Consider the following 19,044-nt stretch of genomic DNA (forward strand, 5'->3'; position numbering starts at 1 on the left):
GACACAGTGCTGCTAGGCGAAGCTCTTTCCGCAACCTTGCAGAATCATACAACTTTATTTCGCGAGTATTACTAATAAGAATCGTGTTTATTTCAGACCGGATTCTTGCCCCAGCTTTTGGAAATAGAGCACTGGCGAGCTTATACAGCATCCAATAGTCGGATTGAACGTAAAGGTGGCATAATTATGGATTTGGCTGATTAATATGGATGATATAATAACAGCACACAAATTTTTTTTCGCCATCTGGATCACATAGGCACCAGTTTAAATGTAGAGGTCAATCCTGAATACGGCTGCATGTGTATCCTTGTACTGTAATTTCTTCGCTAATTTAGTTTGACTTTTTATGTGGGTGTTGCTCATACATTGTCAGTATAAATGAGCATTCGCAGTCTGTTCAGTTTGTCTGTGTAACATATACCAAGAACAACCATCAAAAACGAAACGAAACGGCACTGACATTCGGATTTGTATTTTTTTAAATATGATTGTTCTAACCATACTATTTTTTTTTAATGGTAAGTTTAAAGAATAGACGAATTCATGCCTGGTGTTTATGTACACAATATTTAGATATGTTTGCATTGAATTATTTAAGGTTTTTATGCATTTGAGAAAAGCTCAAACAGCTCCCTTTTCTCTGTGTGTGTGTGTGTGTGTGTGTGTGTGTGTGTGTGTGTGTGTGTGTGTGTGTGTGTGTGTGTGTGTGTGCTCACAGATGACTAAAATTGTGTTCATCCTGATTAATATAGGAAAAATGAACCATTTCATTCTTCTCATCCAGAAGAAGCAAAAACAACTATGCTTTTATGATCTTTCATTTATGAATAACTGTCGCAACCATCCATCTGCGACAGTGTTAGTTTCAACCAAATATATAATGGCACATTATTTATTTTGGCTTTGTGTGTATGTATTATAGTCAGTCATTTTTTTCTTCTTGGCATGATGTAGACACACAACTGAATGCTCTAGAACACCAATCTGCTATCATTTCTGCTTTTGTACAGCTTTTATATACATTTCAAATCTACTTCTTAATGATTAACTAACCATTTACGCGTCATTACTTCAGTAATAGATTATATCTCTCACAGTGGACATGCACCTACGATGACAATTTCAGACCCCTCCATGATTTCTAAGTGGGAGAACTTGCAAAATAGCAGGGTGTTCAAATACTTATTTTCCTCACTGTATATATATATATATATATATATATATATATATATATATATATATATATATATATATATATATATATATATCGTGAATATTTCAGAAACTGCTGATTTCCTACTACAGTTTCCACAGAGTGGTGCGAAAAACAAAAAGCATCTGGCAAGCAGCAGTTCTGCAAGTTAAAACCCCTTGTGGATAATAGAGAGAGATCGAGATCAGAGGGTGATGGCCAGACTGGTTTGAGCTGACAGGACAGATATGATATAACCACTCTTTACAAACTGTCAAACATAAGGGCGTATGGCTGACAACACAGAAGGGCACACTGGGTTCTACTCTCCCATCAGAAAGAAATAACAAGAATTTATCTTCCCAGTGGCATTTCCACCCCCAAAACTGCCACTCACTGGAGTTTTCTGCACGATTCTGTATAAACTGTATTGTGTGTGAAAATCCCAGGCGATCAGCAGTTTGTGAAATACTCAAACCAGCCCTTCTAAATATTAGTCAAATTTACTGCCATAAAATGTTTTCTCACTGTAATGGTGGTTTGATGCGAACATTAACCTTGACCTGTTTAGTTATTTATTTATTTTGCATTGTTTTGCTGCAACATGTTTGGCTGATTGGATATTTATTTGAATGAACTGGAGTTTATATTAAAGTGCCCACTATTTTAATGCATGGTGCTGACATAAAAAAATAAAAAAAACCACTTGACCTGAAACATCTGAATTCCGCCCATTCTAGACAATACAGGAAGAAAAAGTAGTTAAATAAAAATTAATTTATTTGAATGAATTTTATTAAATAGTTGTTAATGGGAGTTTTTTAATCGAATCATGTGCATCTGTGCCACATCTCTTTTCATAATAAAGATGTTGGTGTTAACTGCTCTGTGTTTTTGTTTATTTATTTATTTATTTTTTACAATTGAATCACAAAATGTACATTTTTTTTATTGTTTCTGAGCACACATAAAATAGAGAAAATTGCTTATTTAATATTTTTCTCTATTCATTTAATTACATAAAGTGTACAGTACAGTATGTCCAGTCCTGGAAGTAAAAGGAAAATAATTTCATTGCTGCTCCATTTTTAGAAAGAAATGTCCATTCTGAGGCCATTTGTGCAAAAGATAAATAAAATGACATAAACTAGAGCAACATGTTCAGGGATTGCAGACAATCTACACATGGTACACATGGTGCAGGAGTGTTCTGTAATGAGCAAAGAAAGTTTTTGTGCACAACATAACACAGTAAGAAGAAAACATGTGCCAGACTTATATATGGTCATTATCTTGAAGCTTTAAAAAAAAAAAAAAAAATTACCTAATGATTCATCTCCATTTCTCAGAGTGAAACCAGAATGTTGATTGATTATTGATTATGCGCTGATCTTCAATTAGTTATTTATCTGGGTTGTTTAAGAAAACCACAAAAACCAAGTTTCTAGGTCACAAAATATGATGGCAAGAAATTAGCTATAAGTTTTACATTTAAAACATATTTTTAAACATGGGTATTTTATATTTTGTTTTTTATTATTAAAAAAACCCTGAAAGAACACGATAGACACAAATCTCTGTTTTTCATTTTTCAAACCCGCCATATTCACCGTATACGTTTAAAAAGACACAGAAATCACATATTTACCTGATTACGGTAATTTTGACAATTTTTTTGCATTTTTCCTCACTTTGTATAGACATGTAACTATGTTACTATGGCAACAACTGTTAAAGCAACGCATTCATTCAAAACAGTGATCAAACTGAACAGAACTAGAAATATGCTCTGATTTTCTCTGTTCTAGCACCTTTTAATTCACCTAATTTATTCCCTGTTTGTGTTTTCTTTGTTTATATATATATTAGGGCTGCAACTAAAAATGTTATAATTAATATATATTAATATATACACACACACACACACACACATTTTGCTTATTGTGTAACTGTAAATCCTAAATCAGGGTATTTATGTATAGAAGTGTACTTTAAAAAGCTTCAAAGCCACATATTGAGTTATCTTTAATTTAGACATTTTAAAGCTTATAGTAGCTGCTTGTTGAGGAGCACTGGGCATGTGGGATTTCTCCAAATTCACTCATGCTGGGTTGTTTCTTTCTGTAAAAAACAAAAACAAAAAAGCATTTGAGTATGCGAGGTTAAGCAATTTGTGTAAATCAACATTTGTATTGTATTTAATGATAAAATACACAGAGATTTTGTTGAGTTCTTAAATGTAAATTTTAAATATGTGTACAGTACAAACCTTCCACCCAATCAGAGCTGAGTATTTAGACAGAACATGGTATACATGTATTTAATGAACTAAAGGATTTATTTAATGAACTATAAGAATCTTTGTTGAATAGTTTTGTTGCATGTTTAATTGTATCAGTAATATAAAGGAGGATGTTGGAAATTATATCAGCCTGTACAGTTTTTGTAAAGGCTGCAGTATTGATTGCTGTCAGGGTTTTCAATTGGTATTGTTTATTGACTTTACCCTGAGGAAGAACAGCATCTGTCAGAGCCATCTGTCACTCAAACTTTTCTTTTTAATGCATTTGACAAGAAGAGGAATTTTACAAGTATTTACAACACTCGAGCATTTTTAAAAAGTTAATCCTGTTTTTTTTTTTTTTGTTTGTTTTTTGGCAGGGAATCAGTTGTTGTGGTGCACTTCAGGCAATCATCTTCCGCCTCTCATAAGAAAGGCTGCATTTTTTCCAAGGTATGTATGGCTACAGATTGTGAAGTGGAAATACCTTTTCTTGTTTGGGCTTGATATGGAACAAGCTTCACGGAAGCACACTGCTTCCCACCACTTTATTAAGTAAACAGTTCAGTGTTTCCATTGATGCGCATCCTGTGAAATCCTGTGACGAGCACACCGCCTGGAAAAAGTCTGATAGGAGACGGAAAGATTAATGAGGTCACCGAAATCACGCATCACATGGTGAATTTAGCATGTGTGATAAATTCACATGTAGTATGTGAACACGCTTTTATAGTTAATACTGTAGAAATGCTTTTGCGTCCTTTATTTATTTGATTCAATTTCATTTTGATTGATTTAAATGTAGGGCTTGAATATTGAAAAAAAATATAAAAACTCCACTTTTCTAAAACATTCATGATCTACTGGTCTTTAGTGTACTAACTACATATAATCCTTTTCCTTATTACACCCAATCACCCATTTCACTCCTAAAGACTTCCCAGCAGGTTCAGATCTACATTCTTCACGCTCATAAATACGTACTTTTCTTATTACTTTTTAAGCTGAAGAATGAAGATTAGTTACAGAGTAATATCTGTGCATGTAAAAATAATACATTAAAAATAATGACTTGTTTGTAACAGGCTTCTCCTCAAGCTTTAGAATGGAGAAAAACAAGTTTCAAGTTTCTAATCATGTATATGAATGAGCAACACAGTAAAAGTAATCAAGCCAAGGGGCAGGTCTGGTTCATAAAGCAGACTCAAGCTGTGCTCCAGGTTTGGGAAGTGGTGTTTACTAGAGCACGGAATCACTCCAGTCTCCTTCCTAAGTGTCTACATTGTCCAAATTTTGTGTACACCATGTCCTTTCCTCTTCAGGGAACTGGGTTTTGCGCTGAGCAGATAAAATATGCATGTGGTCTGACTGTTGATTGTGCTCAGAAATCAGTAACGCACAGCATTTCAGGTGTTTCATTGATTCATGTAAAATGCTGACAAAAATCATACATGTTGCTTTAGCTTTAACTGTACAGTAGACGTTTGCACCTCTAGTATAGGACCACCACTGGCCAGATGTTGCTTAGCTGCACAGCTAAGGTTTTTAAGCCCTGGTCACAGCCTATATTTGTCCCAGCAGATTGTCCCCTGATCATTGTCATCTCATCTGAGCTGCAGTGAAGATCAGATGTGTTTACAAAGCTGCTGGCCCTGCGGTGCTTATCATCCATATTTTTTATCAGCGTCCAAGGCGATAATTTCCATCACCACAGCCGCCTCCCCACGCCACTCGTATCGATCTGTGCCGCAGAGCAGGGAGTCTGTAAAACACTGCGCAGACCCACTTGCTCTACAGGCCCAGTTCTCAATACACACCCACAGGAGTCGTCCCTATTCATGTCCCAGCTCTCTGCTGCGAGACAAACGTCTAAAATGCCAGCATATTGTTCGGTGTATTCCTCGCTGTCATGGCGCCTTCGAGTCTGGTAAATTTTATCGCCTCAGCTGTGAACTACCCAAGAGAGCCATCATATTCTATTGTTTGACACCACAACCAGAAATCCTGGGATCAGTAACCTTCAGATATCAGTGATCCAGTATTGACTGGTGTAATTAATAGGAATAGTCCCGCAAATGATTTTGTGGTGTATTGTGTTCTGGTCTGGTTACTTTGGATTGCTCCAAGACAGCACTCTTCAACATGACTTCAGCATCAAGGATTTTTTTTTACAAAAAAGCCTCTACAAATAGTAGAGGCCTTTTTAATTTCATTTCTCTCATGCCCCATTATAGTAACTCAGAGGACTATGCTGACAGTACACTGCTCTATTTCTAGAAGAAAAGGTCACAGAGCAGGCCTGTCGTGTGCTGCTGTGCTGCAGTGTTCTTTTCCTAGGCATGAACATTGTGGTAAATTTGCAATGTCCTCTAACAATGACGTATACGCTATCCGGGTGAGTCTCAAGTCGTGTTTCATTAATAAGTAAATCCTCTGGGAGATATGTGTCTGGGAGAACCACAGGTGCATAAATATTAACATAATTAACACTTTTATAAAAAAAACAGCACTATTCTTCCAAACAACCATAGGGATAAATCCCAGACTGTTTTAGGAACACCACCCCCACACACACACACACACACACACGCACGCGCGCACACACACACACACCTTGAAGTGTTTAGCCCTTTTATACTCTTATATTTTCCAGTGACTACATATTTGTATTAATTAAAGCTTAACGTATAGATGTCACACTCTCCCTGGTTCAGAGGGAAATTAGGAGGAGAATAAAACTCAAAAGGGACTCTTTATTTTTCTCATCCCTGTTAAAGCCATGCTGACTCTACACTTTCCACTCCATTGACTCCCATTTAAAATGAGTACAGTGGAGACCTGAAATGCAAGCTCAGTGTAACGAAGTTTAACATGTCGCTTTGTTCCAACTCTGATTCATATTACTTGAAGGTGAGTGATCGATAGAAGATCACTCACCTTAGAGAGCCTTTAAAACTAGCCATTTTAGCCCTCAATAATATCTACAATAATAATAATAATAATAATAATAATAATAATAATAATAATAATAATAATAAACTGCCCGGTTTATAATTGTGCTTTTGGTATTGTCATATTTGGATGCTGCCAATTTTTCTTCAGCAAGTATCTGAAAAAAGTCTGTATGCTGAAAGTCTAGTGTGACTACAGCCTAACACTCACTGAAACAAAGAAGCCCAGATTTTACACAGGTGTGGGATCCTTATCCTTTACAATTCCCCAGCTCCCTCCTACATTCACAGATCGGGGCGTGACCACCGATACATAGGTTTGCATGTCCGTGAGCAATTTTTGTGTATTGTCTCTGAAACAGCTATAAACATTTACCTCACCAATAAACATTATTCCATTCTGCATTTCAAATATTTATCTGATACATCTTAGATATCTCAAAAAAGGCACAAAGAAACCCCCCACAAGCCCCTTTCCCTGAAGCTGAAACACTCCAACTGATCAACGATGATTTATATAATTTAGTTTTAGCATGCAATAAAAAATAAATGTTTTAGAACATATTACAACCAGCAAATTAAAATGAACCTCTGATATGCCTTGTAGTTGTCAGTACCATCAGAGCTCCTGATATAGAAATGTAAAAACCTCTGGCCAATCAGATTCGAGAATTGAGCAGCGTATGAGTTTAATTGGGTAAAGCTGGAAAAAAAAAATCAGGATCATAACATATTATTGCAGAAAATTAATTCCGACTGATTTCATATGACTCTGATTGGGTCCAACTTAGTCAAGTCAAGTTTATTTCTATAGCGCTTTTTACAGCGGACATTGTCTCAAAGCAGCTTTACAGAATTTAAGAGTTTAGGTGAACGATGTGTATTTATCCCTGATTAGCAAGCCTGCAGCCACTTTGGCAAGGAACCAGACTCCATTCTTTGAGAGGAACCAGACTCAAAAGGGGAACCCATCCTCATTTGGGTGAGTTCAAGATTGTGATTACACTTATCAGTGTAAATCTGATGATGTAGGAACTCCTCTCATGCCTGCTGTTGTGGATGAGGCAACAATATTCTCTCATTGCTTTGAACAAACAGTCACTGCTGTATTTCTCCACGCCTCTCCTCAGTGCTCTCAGAGCCGACGCATCGTTTAGATTCATGAATTCACAACCCGTGTTCTGCCTGCTGTCCCTAAGGATGTGGCGAGGATTTGAGTTTCTGTAGCACTGTGATGCTTCACTGTTACATAAAACCACTTGTTTATTAAGCAGCTTAAACACCCTGGCCACGCTGGCATGGTTTTTGTTTTTGTCATGCATTCTGCGTGTACAGTATGTATATATAATATTCCTTTATTTTTTTTAAAAAGGTCATCTATAAAGTCATCAATGTTCTCATAGATAATTAAATTATTTAATAATAAATAAATAAAAAAGTCAGTATGCTGCAAGTTCTTCCACCTGCTCATCTCCTCCCCATGAGTGGAAACAAGAGCATGATTCAGCCAGGAACCCGCCTGTCGCCCAGAATGCATTGCTCAGCATGAACGCCCGGGCAATCTGTTTCTCAGGGACCTCTGCCAACCTAATTCACATCACAGCCAGACTTTCAAATTTCAATACCCGATGCTTTTTCCTGCTACTGTTTACAGATCGGCATTAACTGTGATCACATGCTGCATTGAAGTGCCAGATTTTACCTCCTCATTATCTACATGACTATTTTGAAATGTTGTATGAGGAATCATGAGGGCTGAGTAATTAGTATGGGATTTGGTTCGGGGGGATGGGGATAAAACACATTATGCAATTTGGCCTTCATTTGCAAAAGTTTGCTGTTACACAACTGCATTTTTTCCCCAGTTTATATGGAAGTCTTATAAAACTACAGTTCTAATGAGAAAATATTTTCCACTGCATAACCACTTTGAAAAAAAAAAAAGGCAGACACAACATCTGATGATGTTTAACTGCTTACACTAATTATGCAGTCCATGAAGCTGAGTTATAAGCCTGGAATTGGGCAGGATAAGAAAAATGTTTCTGTATGTTTCAGGGTAGCATGTGTCGTAGTGCACGTGTTGGAGTGAGTGTGTTGGAAATATTTCTCTGCCCCGCGTGTGTATGTGTGTGTGTGTGGTGTATACAGTATGTATGATAGAGTCTGTCTGTGTGTGAGGGTTTTTTTTTTTTTTTTGTATGTGTATATGTTGTGTGTTTGGAAGTAGCGCTGCAACAACTAATCTATAAAATCGATAATAATCAATAATGAAATTCTTTGTCAGTGTCATGTATCGATTAGTTGGGCTTCTGAAGTTACGGGTTAGTGTGCGGTAAGATAACACAGCTGCCCGCGAAAATGACAGAGTCAACCGGCAGCATTGGGAGCATTGTATGTTAAACATAAAAAGAAAACCGTACCCGGACCTTATGCAAAGCAGAGCCTGTGTAGGATGGAAGTACCACAGTGATGCACATGAAAAAGAAACACACTGGTGTCAGGAATAAAGGCGAAATATCAGCACGCTAAGCAAAAACTGTAGAATCCTCATCATGTGAAAATGGTATAGTTTAATGAAGTGCTATTGTTTGAACTATTTGATAACTTAAGGTTAGTTGCACTGGATCTGTTCTGTCGTGACTCGTGAGCATCAGGTTGCGCAATCAGCTCACTCACGACATAGTGATGGATTCCATTTAAAACGGTACGAACAAACGCTAAATCTAAAAGCAGCAAATAACAGCGACAGTAAACAATCACATATTTACTGTACTGTAAATTTGTACACCAATGCATCATTTGTCTTTTATTTATTTAATTTTATCAAGTCTGTTAGCTTGCTGCGTTTCTCTGTTCCATTCTCTTTTTATAGCGTTTGTCTACTACAACAGTAACTTATCTGTTTTCAAACATGATTTACTACGTTCATATGCTTGTTTTTAATGCGAACAACCAAGCATGAGTGAATTTGTTCAAAGGAAAAATTCCCCAAACACTCCTCGACAAGCGGGCACTGTTTATAAACTTTAAAATGTCTACATTAAAGATAGTTAAACTCAGTATGTAGTTTTTGCATTTTTCAAGTACACCTTTATACAAGAATACCCTAAATTAGAGTTTTACTTAGTTATTATAAGCAAAGCATCTGATTACAAATTGAAAAAATAACCGTCTGATTAATCGATTATCAAAATGAGTTAGTTGCAGCCCTATTTGGAAGTCTATATTATTGTCTTTGTGCTCCCTTGCAGCTGTTTGTATGTGTGTGTCTGTCTATACATGTGTATGTTGGTGTGTGCGTTTGTGTGACATGTCTGTAGTGTGTGTGTGTGTCAGGGATGTGCCACATGCAGTATGTGAATAGTACCGCTATGAAGGTTTTCATGGTGTTTTATAGCAGTGTAGTTGCCCTTTGAAGCCTGTGATGTTTTTAACATTGTCAACACGCTAGCACTCAATTATCCTTTCATCTGATTTTATTTTAGTTTCTGACTAAACACAGATTTTACAGGTTTGACTCGAGTGACACATTTAATCCACACGGAGCGCGAGTTGTCTCAGATGTGGAGTGTCCTGAACTTTTTACAATTATGGTTTTGAAGAAGAGATGCTAATCTGTACAACAGCTGGCTGAAATTACCCTTCGACACTCCTTTTCTTATATAAACAGAGACAGCATCAACAGCACCCTGAGTTTCTTTATTGTCTAATTATAATGATGGATTAACACATGCACACAGCTGCACCCACAGCCCTTCCTCACTGCTCTCCAGTGCAAATATGGAAATATTAAAAGGCTGCGTTAATGTCGGCAAACGAGGCGCTGCGTCTCTGCATTCCCTGAGGAGGAGACTCTGAGACATCCATGTTCACTTTTCCAGAAAAGGAAGGTTGTTTTAAAAGGGTAATAAACATGACCGTGCTCAGCGACGAGAGCTCCGGGCCAAAATATGATCTGATGATGTCTTTCACCAGAGATGCTGTTTTAATAAATCATTATCTCTAGCTTTATTTATACAGAGCTGGGTAAACTGTTTAGAAGACAGATCCAGAAGTGCCAAAATTTACAGTTTGGGCCAGTATATGATTTATTTTTTAACTGGAGAACTGAAAGTTAAAGCAATTTATAAACGTATAGAAATATATAGCTTGAGGAAAAAACATTCACTAAAAGGAAAAGGTCACAGGATCTATAGTTACTTTTGCGTTAACTATGGGAAACATGACCTTGGATTTTACAAACTTCAGACTTACGGACCATAACTTTTAGCCATGGCAAAAGTATGACCTGTTAATTGCCATCTAATATTTCCTTTCAGTATTTATCAAGCTTCATTGTTGTCCTTTGTATGCATTAATCTGTTGTGTTCCTGTAGTTTGGTTTGATTTGCTTCCTGTTTTCCTTATGTGTCATAAATTGAAATAGAAATTCCGTTTTCAGAGATTAAGGAAAGCCTACACACCACCTGATGATAAAATTGGCTTTTTTTTGTTATGGTCTTCAAGTAAAATTTGCATACACAGATTGTTGTCATTTTAACAGGCATGTGTATACTCTTTAAATCCGGTGTAGTTAAGCACTTTCTAGTGCATACCTGTATATTTAGTGTCACCACACTTGGCACACTTTATACACTTGGCACATGTACATTATTTAATTCACATGGAGCTATCCTCAGCAGCAGGCTTTGAAGAGAACTTCTTTTGGAAGTAGGGCATCAAGCAGGTTCAGAAAGAAGAAGGGACAGAATCACTGATATTGGAATTCTTTTTTTTTCTTTTTTTTGCCTGTCCTTGCCGATGTACAGTTTTACTTCCTAGTTGAAAAGTACAGTATATTAGGAACGTACACATCGGTGTGAGCCAGCTAGTTGAGTGTAGCTTCTTTAGGGTTGATTTCTGCACATGGAGCGGAAATTAAAAGAACATTTATCCTTATTATACCCAAAGTTTTACTTTCTGATTGTCAGAGGGTTAAATATCACTTTGCTCTTCTACCTTAATCAGGCTTTACTGAACCGTGATACAATACTCGCCAGAAGCTATGAACAGTTAGTGGATTTGTTATTGACTAGGCCAAAGAGTAGAACAGAATAGCCTGGAGTATGGAACAGAAAAGTTCTGTGTGGAGCAGAACAGGCTGGAGTATGGAACAAAAAAGTTTATTGTGGAGCAGAACAGGCTGGAGTATGGAACAAAAAAGTTTGGTGTGGAGCAGAACAGGCTGGAGTGTGGAACAGAACAGTTCAGAGTAGAGCAGAACAGGCTGAAGTATGAAACAGAAAAGTTCAGAATGGAGCAGAACAGGCTGCAGTATGGAACAGAAAAGCTCAGTGTCGAGCAAAACAGGCTGGAGTATGAAACAGAAAAGTTCTGTGAGGAGCAGAACAGACTGGAGTATGGAACAAAAAAAGTTTATTGTGGAGCAGAACAGACTGGAGTATGGAACAGAAAAGTTCTGTGTGGAGCAGAACAGGCCGGAGTATAGAACAGAAAAGTTCTGTGTGGAACAGATCAGGCTGGAGTTTGGGACGGAAAAGTTTAGTGTGGAGCAGAACAGGCTGGAGTATGGAACAGAAAAGTTCTGTGTGGAGCAGAACAGGCTGGAGTATGGAATAGAAAAGTTTAGTGTGGAGCAGAACAGGCTAGAGTATGGAACAGAAAAGTTCTGTGTGGAGCAGAACAGGCTGGAGTATGGAACAGAAAAGTTTAGCGTGGAGCAGAACAGGCTGGAGTATGGAACAGAAAAGTTTAGCGTGGAGCAGAAGAGGCTGGAGTATGGAACAGAAAAGTTTAGTGTGGAGCAGAACAGGCTGGAGTATGGAACAGAAAATTTTAGCGTGGAGCAGAACAGACTGGAGTATGGAACAGAAAAGTTTAGTGTGGAGCAGAACAGGCTGGAGTATGGAACAGAAAAGTTTAGTGTGGAGCAGAACAGGGTGCCATAGAGAGCTTTGTACAGAGGGTATGTTGCCTTTGGTGGCTTATGTGGTGCAGCACGGGAGCCTTGCATGACTCCTGTATGCAGGATAGAACAGATGGGGATTAAGCTAGGAGCATTTGAAAGCTTTACAGGCTCAGATGAAGCGCACAGCCAGTACTCCTTTCCTTTTTGTTTTCTATCCAGACAGATTACTAGGCTTTGATTTGGATCATGTAAAAAGGTGGAGAAGGTGAAAATATCCATGTTCTACATACTGAGCATCTCAGTTCACATTATTTTTAGACCTGTTTGCTCTAGATTTAGTCAGGTATTTATGTTAGCATTGCGTCAGCTCCAGTGTCTTCACCTGGATGTTAAACTCAGATTCCCATATGCTTGCAGGTTTACTTCAACTTTCCCACTTCCGAAAATGTATTTATTTTTATTCCACAAATGCTTGAATCTGATTGGCTGGCAGGTGTGCATTCAAACTGATACAGGTAGTTCCAATCACTCAATCTATGTGGATATTTTAATTATCAGAAATTTTGGCACATCATTTTGTTAAAGCGATTTAAAAAGAAGTACCATTTATGATATTTTATAAATATTAATCAAAAGACAAAGCATTTATTTGATCACTTGAGTGGAAATAGATTGTTTGAATATATTGTAATGTTATACACTGTTATTATTTAAGTATGAAGTTTGTTTTAGAGAGCATTATAAATATAAAATATGGCTTTTGAAAAATTTTTTGAAACACGAATTAAGTAAAACAAACATATGTTTCACACTCGACTAGAGAATGATCGGAGAGGAACTTATACATCTCACGCAGCACAGTGCAGTCATCAAAGCTGCAGCACACTTCATCCCAAAAAAAGGCATGTTTTTGCTGCACTGCAGAACTATCATTTGGATGCTGCTTTCCTGACCATACTGTATGAATAAGTGATATTTACTGAGGCCCTCAGTTCAGCATGGGAGGGTTAGCATGTAGCCAGCAGATTCTACAGTCCACAAAGCCTCTTTTCTTTCTGTCAGACAGGGGCTTGGGAAGAGCAAGAGTGGCAGGAAAGTGTTTGACACCCTCGTGAAGAGCTGTTCCCTTCATTCTCACCGGCATGTCTTAGTTTCTGCTTTCCTCAAACCCTGTTTTGCCATTCTCCCAGGAAAAGCTTGTTCTATTTACAGGTCAGGTGCTAACTGGACTACTTATATTGCCTCACTTCTTTCTCTCCTTATGTTGCTCGAAGTGATTAATGTCACATGGAAAAATAAGTTATAGCTACAGTTAGGCCTAGAAATATTTGGACATTGACACCAAAAGCCTGAAGTCTTGACCCCAAGGACAGCCGATGGAAGCCATGCATGCCCATGCCGTCACACTGCCATGTACACCATGTTTTACAGAGGATGTGGTGTTCTTTGGATCATAAGCTGTTCCAAACCTTCTCTATACTTCCTTTTTTCCCATCATTCTGGTACAGGTTGATCTTAGTTTCATTTGTCCAAAGAATGCTGTTCCAGTACTGGGCTGGCTTTTTTAGATGTTTTTTGCGTTGTCTAATCCGGCCTTTCTATTTTCGAGGCTGATTAATGGTTTGCACCTTGTGGTGAACCCTCTGTATTTGCTCCAATGAAGTCTTCTCTTTATGGTAGACTTAGATACTGATACATCTACTTCCTGCTGAGTTTTCTTTACTTCGGTGGATTTTGAGAAGGATTTTTTTTCACCATTGAAGGATCCTGCAATCATCCACCACTGTTGTAATTATAATTTAACTAAACCCTTCTTCCAATTTTTATTTGAATACCCTCAAATTACTTGATTTTAATACCCCTCAAATTACTTTTATCCCCACCATGTTCGCGTACAGCGAGACTTGAAGTGAAGAGGCGGGCCACATACAGGCTATCGCAGATCCGGGAAAAAAGGCAGACCCCGGCGTGGCGGCTGTGACGCAGGGCGCAGGAAGCTCTCATCCGCTTTTTATCCGGCCAAGCTAGCTCGAGCTTGGACACAGCCCGTGTCACTACCTCCAGGAGCTCCTCGTACAGCAAAGGCTAGGAGGAGTCCGTGGGCTTGCTAGCTTCTATAATCTCTCTCTCCTTGGAGGAAGAAATTTGGAGGGCAGCTCTGCTCGTGCCGGGGGAAGAGACCGCCGAAGGGTGTGCTTCCCCAGCGAGGGAGTGCTAGACCCGGCAGGTGGGGCGGGAGAAAGGGACACGCCCGGAGAGTGCGCATAGCCATGTGACTACAATGCGCTCAGTTGACTCCCTCGAGAGCCGACTGAGCATGCTCCTTTCCTAAGAAAACGACACAGGCTGTGTGTATCCCCCTCAAAATGAAACTGGGGCAAGAGGAACACACAGTTGGAAATTCTGCTTGCTTTTCAAGCTCATGCCTGCACAGAATTACACACAAAGAGCTTACCTGAACAAACAGAAGCTAGCGTCGGCTCCAGTGCATGCGCATTTTGTAGCTTCCTGGTCGTGACGTCACCCCGCCGGTGACATCGTGTTTTGTTGTTGGTCGGATTAAACACGTGATTTAGAGCGTGAACAATGCAGAAACTTTCCCAAAGCCTTGTGATGCAGCTCAAGTTCCTGAAAGGGAACATATATATATATATATATATATATATATATATATATATATATATATATATATATATATATATATATATATATATATATATATACACAGTGAGGAAAATAAGTATTTGAACACCCTGCTATTTTGCAAGTTCTCCCACTTAGAAATCATGGAGGGGTCTGAAATTGTCATCGTAGGTGCATGTCCACTGTGAGAGACATAATCTGAAAAGAAAAATCCAGAAATCACAATATATGATTTTTAAACTATTTATTTGTATGATACAGCTGCGAATAAGTATTTGAACACCTGTCTATCAGCTAGAATTCTGACCCTCAAAGACCTGTTAGTCTGCCTTTAAAATGTCCACCTCCACTACATTTATTATCCTAAATTAGATGCACCTGTTTGAGGTCGTTAGCTGCATAAAGACACCTGTCCACCCCATACAATCAGTAAGAATCCAACTACTAACATGGCCAAGACCAAAGAGCTGTCCAAAGACACTAGAGACAAAATTGTACACCTCCACAAGGCTGGAAAGGGCTATGGGGAAATAGCCAAGCAGCTTGGTGAAAAAAGGTCCACTGTTGGAGCAATCATTAGAAAATGGAAGAAGCTAAACATGACTGTCAATCTCCCTCGGACTGGGGCTCCATGCAAGATCTCACCTCGTGGGGTCTCAATGATCCTAAGGGAAGGTGAGAAATCAGCCCAGAACTACACGGGAGGAGCTGGTCAATGACCTGAAAAGAGCTGGGACCACCATTTCCAAGGTTACTGTTGGTAATACACTAAGACGTCATGGTTTGAAATCATGCATGGCACGGAAGGTTCCCCTGCTTAAACCAGCACATGTCCAGGCACGTTTTAAGTTTGCCAATGACTATTTGGATGATCCAGAGGAGTCATGGGAGAAAGTCATGTGGTCAGATGAGACCAAAATGGAACGTTTGGGTCATAATTCCACTAAACGTGTTTGGAGGAAGAAGAATGATGAGTACCGTCCCAAGAACACCATCCCTACTGTGAAGCATGGGGGTGGTAGCATCATGCTTTGGGGGTGTTTTTCTGCACATGGGAAAAGGCGACTGCACAGTATTAAGGAGAGGATGACCGGGGCCATGTATTGCGAGATTTTGGGGAACAACCTCCTTCCCTCAGTTAGAGCATTGAAGATGGGTCGAGGCTGGGTCTTCCAACATGACAATGACCCGAAACACACAGCCAGGATAACCAAGGAGTGGCTCTGTAAGAAGCATATCAAGGTTCTGGTGTGGCCTAGCCAGTCTCCAGACCTAAACCCAATAGAGAATCTTTGGAGGGAGCTCAAACTCCGTGTTTCTCAGCGACAGGCCAGAAACCTGACTGATCTAGAGAAGATCTGTGTGGAGGAGTGGGCCAAAATCCCTCCTGCAGTGTGTCGAAACCTGGTGAAAAACTACAGGAAAGGTTTGACCTCTGTAATTGCAAACAAAGGCTACTGTACCAAATATTAACATTGACTTTCTCAGGTGTTCAAATACTTATTTGCAGCTGTATCATAAAAATAAATAGTTACAAAATCATACATTGTGATTTCTGGATTTTCTTTTTTTTTTTTTAGATTATGTCTCTCACATGCACCTACGATGACAATTTCAGACCCCTCCATGATTTCTAAGTGGAAGAACTTGCTAAATAGCAGGGTGTTCAAATACTTATTTTCCTCACTGTATATATATATATATATATATATATATATATATACAGTGGGTACGGAAAGTATTCAGACCCCCTTCAATTTTTCACTTTTTGTTATATTGCAGCCATTTGCTAAAATCATTTAAGTTCATTTATTTTCCTCATGAATGTACACATAGCACCCCATACTGACAGAAAAACACAGAATTGTTGACCTTTTTGCAGATTTATTAAAAAAGAAAAACTGAAATATCACATGGTCCTAAGTATTCAGACCCTTTGCTGTGACACTCATATATTTAACTCAGGTGCTCTCCATTTCTTCTGATCATCCTTAAGATGGTTCTACACCTTCATTTGAGTCCAGAAATTTTTGATTATACTGATTGGACTTGATTAGGAAAGCCACACACCTGTTTATATAAGACCTTACAGATCACAATGCATGTCAGAGCAAATGAGAATCATTAAGGTCAAAGGAACTGCCTGAAGAGCTCAGAGACAGAATTGTGGCAAGGCACAGATCTGGCCAAGGTTCCAAAAAAATTTCTGCTGCACTTAAGGTTCCTAAGAGCACAGTGGCCTCCATAATCCTCAAATGGAAGATGTTTGGGACGACCAGAACAATTCCTAGAGCTGGCCGTCCGGCCAAACTGAGCTATCGGGGGAGAACAGCCTTGGTAAGAGAGGTAAAGAAGAACCCAAAGATCACTGTGGCTGAGCTCCAGAGATGCAGTCGAGAGATGGGAGAAAGTTGTAGAAAGTCAACCATCACTGCAGCCCTTCACCAGTGGAGCTTTATAGCAGAGTGGCCCGACGGAAGCCTTTCCTCAGTGCAGGACACATGAAAACCCGCATGGAGTTCTCCAAGATGGTGAGAAATAAGATTCTCTGGTCTGATGAGACCAAGATAGAACTTTTTGGCCTTAATTCTAAGCAGTATGTGTGGAGAAAACCAGGCACTGCTCATCACCTGTCCAGTACAGTCTCAACAATGAAGCATGGTGGTGGCAGCATCATGCTGTGGGGGTGTTTTTCAGCTGCAGGGACAGGACGACTGGTTGCAATCAAGGGAAAGATGAATGCGGCCAAGCACAGGGATATCCTGGACGAAAACCTTCTCCAGAGTGCTCTGGACCTCAGACTGGGCCGAAGGTTTACCTTCCAACAAGACAATGACCCTAAGCACACAGCTAAAATAACGAAGGAGTGGCTTCACAACAACTCCGTGACTGTTCTTGAATGGCCCAGCCAGAGCCCTGACTTAAACCCAATTGAGCATCTCTGGAGAGACCTAAAAATAGCTGTCCACCAACGTTTACCGTCCAACCTGACAGAACTGGAGAGGATCTGCAAGGAGGAATGGCAGAGGATCCCTGAATCCAGGTGTGAAAAACTTGTTGCATCTTTCCCAAAAAGACTCATGGCTATATTAGATCAAAAGGGGGCTTCTACTAAATACTGAGCAAAGGGTCTGAATACTTAGGACCATGTGATATTTTAGTTTTTCTTTTTTAATAAATCTGCAACAGTGTCAACAATTCTGTGTTTTTCTGTCAGTATGGGGTGCTATGTGTACATTCTTGAGGAAAAGAAATGAACTTAAATGATTTTAGCAAATGGCTGCAAAATAAAAAAGAGTGAAAAATTTAAGGGGGTCTGAATACTTTCCGTACCCACTGTATATATATATATATATATATATATATATATATATATATATATAAAACTATGATTTAAACATTGGCAATGAGCGCTGGTGGAAGGCCAAGCATGTCCAATTATTTTAATTAGAGAATATTTTCCTCCCTCTGGTCATCAGGTTTAATCCCATGCAGGCTGGTGGAATGATGGAAGCAAAATTACACATATTGTTTCCGTGATTATTTCAAACAATATCTCAGTTGTAGGTGCTTTCTTATAATCTGTGTGCTTTCACAGGGATGAAAACCAGATCAGTCAAGATCCAAGAAAACTCCAAATCAGCTTGAAAGACCATGATGGAGCTCAATCATGTATAATTGTAGCGTGTATCTTTTTCCCCCGGCTGGGATTTCATATTAAATACGTTGATGGTTTCTCGATTTGGATGATGAAGTACGTGTGTACTGTATTAATGGGAAAAGCATGTGCCTGAATAGGCAGTGTGAACGGGTTAATAGATTGGGAAGAAAGAGAGTACCTACTGGGCTGCCGACTGGATAAGCGCCATAGATCTGGCCTGCAGGGCGCGTGATAACGCACCCTCAAATAAAACGTCAATACCCACATCAATATGGCACACTGCGGGTTTTTCAAGCACTGTATCACAAACAGTAAGAGCCGGGATTTTATTTAAAGTAACAACAATGTAACAAACCTCTGCTTCGAGGTCTTCTAATTTAGGAGCAATGATGTTAGACCAAT

General features: G+C 39.0%; 1 protein-coding gene across 9 annotated transcripts in view; it reads left to right on the forward strand.

Moving 5' to 3' along the window:
- The window catches only part of adarb1b (adenosine deaminase RNA specific B1b), a 171,358-nt gene that overhangs the window by 70,947 nt on the left and 81,367 nt on the right, over positions 1-19,044 (forward strand). For 7 of the 9 annotated variants that reach the window (XM_083537517.1, XM_083537516.1, XM_083537520.1 and 4 more), the window contains one exon: positions 3,857-3,929. The exons of the other annotated variants lie outside the window; for them this stretch is intronic. The gene's annotated coding sequence lies outside the window, so the exon portion shown is untranslated. The remainder of the gene's footprint in view (positions 1-3,856; positions 3,930-19,044) is intronic. 9 annotated transcript variants of the gene reach the window in all.

Source organism: Silurus aristotelis (assembly GCF_946808225.1).
Source record: "Silurus aristotelis genome assembly, chromosome: 3".
Lineage (NCBI taxonomy): Eukaryota > Metazoa > Chordata > Actinopteri > Siluriformes > Siluridae > Silurus > Silurus aristotelis.